The 5,566-nt window shown below is 40.5% G+C and overlaps 1 non-coding gene across 1 annotated transcript; it reads left to right on the forward strand.

The window, feature by feature from the left end:
- Positions 1–4,836: 4,836 nt before the first annotated feature.
- LOC112753373 (small nucleolar RNA R71) lies at positions 4,837–4,944 on the forward strand. Its single transcript, XR_003177762.1, has one exon. It is a non-coding gene; the product is annotated as a small nucleolar RNA R71 (small nucleolar RNA).
- Positions 4,945–5,566: the final 622 nt, after the last annotated feature.

Genomic DNA, 5,566 nt, shown 5'->3' on the forward strand with positions numbered 1-5,566 from the left:
TTGTCAGGCACGTGTTCATAGGGGAGATGGTGATGAGCGTCACACATAATCATCACCTTCATCACGTTCTTGGGTGCGAATGGATATCTTAGAAGCGAAATAAGATGAATTGAATAGAAAACAGTAGTGCTTGCATTAATCTTTGAGGAACAGCAGAGCTCCACACCTTAATCTATGGAGTGTAGAAACTCTACCGTTAAAAATACATAAGTGAAAGGTCCAGGCATGGCCGAGAGGCCAGCCCCTCTGATCTAAGAACCAGGCGTCCAAAGATGATCCTAAGATCCTAAGATGATCAAAAGATGCCTAATACAATAGTAAAAGGTCCTATTTATAATAAACTAGCTACTAGGGTTTACATGAGTAAGTAATTGATGTATAAATCCACTTCCTGGGCCCACTTGGTGTGTGTTTGGGCTGAGCCTGAGTGTTGCACGTGTAGAGGTTCTTCTTGGAGTTGAACGCCGGTTTTTGTGCCAGTTTGGGCGTTCAACTCTGGTTTTGGCTCCTTTTCTGGCGCTGGACGCCAGATTTGGGTAGAAAGCTGGCGTTGAACGCCAGTTTACGTCATCTATTTTTGGCCAAAGTATGGACTATTATATATTTATGGAAAGCCCTGAATGTCTACTTTCCAACGCAATTAGAAGCGCGCCATTTCGAGTTTTGTAGCTCCAGAAAATCCACTTTGAGTGCAGGGAGGTCAGAATCCAACAGCATCAGCAGTCCTTTTTCAACCTCTGAATCTGATTTCTGCTCAAGTCCCTAAATTTCAGCCAGAAAATACCTGAAATCACAGAAAAACACACAAAATCATAGTAAAGTCCAAAAATGTGAATTTAACATAAAAACTAATGAAAACATCCCTAAAAGTAACTAGATCCTACTAAAAACATACTAAAAACAATGTCAAAAAGCGTATAAATTATCCGCTCATCACAACACCAAACTTAAATTGTTGCTTGTCCCCAAGCAACTGAAAATCAAATAGGATAAAAAGAAGAGAATATACTATAAATTCCAAACTATCAATGAAACATAGCTGCAATCATATGAGCGGGACTTATAGCTTTTTGCCTCTTGAATAGTTTTGGCATCTCACTTTATCCATTGAGGTTCAGAATGATTGGCATCTATAGGAACTTCAGATTTTGAATAGTGTTATTGACTCTCCTAGTTCAGTATGATGATTCTTGAACACAACTTCTTTATGAGTCTTGGCCGTGGCCCTAAGCACTTTGTTTTCCAGTATTACCACCGGATACATAAATGCCACAGACACATAATTGGGTGAACCTTTTCAGATTGTGACTCAGCTTTGCTAAAGTCCCCAATTAGAGGTGTCCAGGATTCTTAAGCACACTCTTCTTTTGCTTTGGACCTTGACTTTAACCGCTCAGTCTCAAGTTTTCACTTGACACCTACACGCCACAAGCACATGGTTAGGGACAGCTTGGTTTAGCCGCTTAGACCAGGATTTTATTCCTTTAGGCCCTCCTATCCACTGATGCTCAAAGCTTTGGGGTCCTTTTTATTGCCCTTGCTTTTTGGTTTTAAGGGTTATTGGCTTTTTGCTCTTGCCTCTTGGTTTTAAGAGCTTTTGGCTTTTTCTGCTTGCTTTTCTTTCTATTATTTTTTTTTTGCCTATATTTTTTTTTTCTGCAAGCTTTGTTCTTTGCTGCTTTTTCTTGCTTCAAGAATCATTTTTATGATTTTTCAGATTATCAAATAACATGTCTCCTAGTCATCATTCTTTCAAGAGCCAACATATTTAACATTCTTAAACAACAACTTCAAAAGACATATGCACTGTTCAAGCATACATTCAGAAAACAAGAAGCATTGTCACCACATCAATATAATTAAGCTAAGTTCAAGGATAAATTCGAAACTCATGTACTTCTTGTTCTTTTAAATTAAAACATTTTTCATTTAAGAGAGGTGATGGATTCATAGGATATTCATAACTTTAAGACAAAGTTACTAACTACTAATGATCATGTAATGAAGGCACAAAAATAGATAAGCACATAACATAGAAAACGAAAAACAGAAGAGATAAGAACAAGGAATGAATCCACCTTAGTGATGGTGGCGTTTCCTTCTTGAGGAACCAATGATGTCCTTGAGTTCTTCTATGTCTCTTCCTTGTCTTTGTTGCTCCTCCTTCATTGCTTTTAGATCTTTTCTGATTTCATGAAGGATGATGGAGTGCTCTTGATGTTCCACCCTTAGTTGCTTCCAATAATTGTGTGGAAGAAAATGTATCCCCTGAGGTATCTCAGGGATCTCTTGATTTGCAGTCAAATGTTCTACCACTGAGCTATAGACCCTTGATGGAAGCTTTTGTCTTCCCTTTCCTTTTTTCTAGAGGTTTCTCTGGCCTTAGGTGCCATCAATGGTTATGGAAAAAACAAAAAAGCTATGCTTTTACCACACCAAACTTAGAATGTTGCTCGCCCTCGAGCAAAAGAAGAAAGAATAGAAGAATAAGAAGAAGACATGGAGGAGATGGATGGGAGTGTGTATTCGGCCATATGGGTGGGATTGGGTGGGAGAGAGATGTTGAATTTTGAAGGTAGTGGGTGTATGGATGTGAGTGGTAAATGGAAAACAGAAGGGATGATCATGAATAGAAAGAGAGATGATGAGGTAGGTGGGGATCCTGTGGGGTCCACAGATCCTGAGATGATCCTGTGGGGTCCATAGATCCTGAGGTGTCAAGGCATTTACATTCCTGCACCAATTTAGGCATGTAAAATGCCCTTGCACACAACTCTGGGCGTTCAGCGCCAGGTTGGTGCCCATTTTGGGCGTTCAACGCCCATTTGTTGCCATTTCTGGCGTTGAACGCCAGAACCATGCTTGTTCTGGGCGTTCAGCGCCAGGATGCTGCCCATTCTGGGCGTTCAGCGCCAGAACCATGCTCTGTTCTGGCGTTTGAACGCCAGACAGATGCTCCTCCAGGGTGTGATTTTTCTTCTGCTGTTTTTGATTCTGTTTTCAATTTTTATATTTATTTTGTGACTCCACATGATCATGAACCTAAGAAAACATGAAAAACAATAATAATAGAGTTAGATAAACATTGGGTTGCCTCCCAACAAGCGCTTCTTTAATGTCAATAGCTTGACAGTGGGCTCTCATGGAGCCTCACAGATGTTCAGAGCATTGTTGAAACTCTCCAACACCAAACTTAGAGTTTGGATATGGGAGTTCAACACCAAACTTAGAGTTTGGTTGTGGCCTCCCAACACCAAACTTAGAGTTTGACTGTGGGGGCTCTGGTTGACTCTGCTTTGAGAGAAGCTTTTTCTGCTTCCTCTCCATGGTTGCAGGGGGAGATCCTTGAGTTTTAAACACAAGGGAGTCCTCATTCCATTGAAGGACTATTTCACCTCTGTCAACATCAATCACAGCTCTTGCTGTGGCCAGGAAAGGTCTTCCTAGGATGATGGATTCATCCTCTTCCTTTCCAGTATCCAGGACTATGAAATCAGCAGGGATGTAAAGGCCTTCAACCTTTACTAACATGTCCTCTACTTGTCCATGAGCCTGTTTTCTTGAACTGTCTGCCATCTCTAATGAGATTTTAGCAGTTTGCACCCCATAGATTCCCAGTTTCTCTATTACAGAGAGGGGCATGAGGTTTATTCCTGAACCAAGGTCACATAGAGCCTTAAAGATCATGGTGCCTATGGTACAGGGTATTATGAACTTTCCAGGATCCTGTCTCTTCTGAGGCAATGTCAGTTGATCCAGATCACTTAGTTCATTGATGAACAAGGGAGGTTCAACTTCCCAAGTATCAATGCCAAATAGTTTGGCATTCAGCTTCATGATTGCACCAAGAAACTTGGCAGTTTGCTCTTTAGTAACATCCTCATTTTCTTCAGAAGAGGAATACTCATCAGAGCTCATGAAGGGCATAAGGAGGTTCAATGGAATCTCTATGGTCTCTAGATGAGCCTCAGAGTCCTTTGGTTCCTCAGAGGGAAGCTCCTTATTGATCACTGGACGTCCCAGGAGGTCTTCCTCCTTGGGATTCACGTCCTCTCCTCTCCTCACAGGTTCGGCCGTGGTGCTTATGTCAATGGCCTTGCACTCTCCTTTTGGGTTCTCTTCTGTATTGCTTGGGAGAGTACTAGGAGGGATTTCAGTGATCCTTTTACTCAGCTGGCCCACTTGTGCTTCCAGATTTCTAATGGAAGATCTTGTTTCATTCATGAAACTTACAGTGGCCTTAGATAGATCAGAGACTAAATTTGCTAAATTAGAAGTATTTTGTTCAGAGTTCTCTGTCTGTTGCTGAGTGGATGATGGAAAAGGCTTGCTATTGCTAAACCTGTTTCTTCCACCATTATTAAAGCCTTGTTGAGGCTTTTGATCCTTCCATGAGAAATTTGGATGATTTCTCCATGATGAGTTATAGGTGTTTCCATAAGGTTCACCTAAGTAATTTACCTCTGCTATTGCAGGGTTCTCAGGATCATAAGCTTCTTCTTCATGAGAAGCCTCTTGAGTACTGTTGGATGCAGCTTGCATTCCATGCAGACTCTGAGAGATCATATTGACTTGCTGAGTCAATATTTTATTCTGAGCCAATATGGCATTCAGAGTATCAACTTCAAGAACTCCCTTCTTCATAGGCGTCCCATTATTCACAGGATTCCTTTCAGAAGTGTACATGAACTGGTTATTAGCAACCATGTCAATGAGTTCTTGAGCTTCTGCAGGCGTTTTCTTTAGGTGAATGGATCCACCTGCAGAAGTGTCCAGTGACATCTTTGATAGCTCAGATAAACCATCATAGAATATATCCAGGATGGTCCATTCTGAAAGCATGTCAGAAGGACACTTTTTGGTCAACTGTTTGTATCTTTTCCAAGCTTCATAGAGGGATTCACCTTCTTTCTGTCTGAAGGTTTGAACATCAGCTCTAAGCTTGCTCAGCTTTTGAGGAGGAAAGTACTTGGCTAAGAAAGCCGTGACCAGCTTATCCCAAGAGTTCAGGCTGTCTTTGGGTTGAGAATCCAACCATAATCTAGCTCTGTCTCTTACAGCAAAAGGGAAAAGCATGAGCCTGTAGACTTCAGGATCTACTCCATTAGTTTTAACAGTATCACATATCTGCAAGAATTCAGTTAAAAACTGAAAAGGATCTTCAGATGGAAGTCCATGAAACTTGCAGTTCTGCTGCATCAGAGAAACTAATTGAGGTTTCAGCTCAAAGTTGTTTGCTTCAATGGCAGGAATGGAGATGCTTCTTCCATGTAAATTGGAATTTGGTGTAGTAAAGTCACCAAGCATCTTCCTTGCATTATTATTATTTTCGGCTGCCATATCCTTTTCCTGTTCGAAAATTTCTGAAAGGTTTTCTCTAGAGTGTTGTAATTTAGCTTCTCTTAATTTTCTCTTCAGAGTCCTTTCAGGTTCTGGATCTGCTTCCACAAGAATGTTCTTATCCTTGCTCCTGCTCATATGACAAAGAAGAAGGCACAGAATAATAATAATAATAATAATAATAATAATAATAATAATAATAATAATAATAATAATAATAATAATA

Source organism: Arachis hypogaea, chromosome 15, assembly GCF_003086295.3.
Source record: "Arachis hypogaea cultivar Tifrunner chromosome 15, arahy.Tifrunner.gnm2.J5K5, whole genome shotgun sequence".
NCBI lineage: Eukaryota > Viridiplantae > Streptophyta > Magnoliopsida > Fabales > Fabaceae > Arachis > Arachis hypogaea.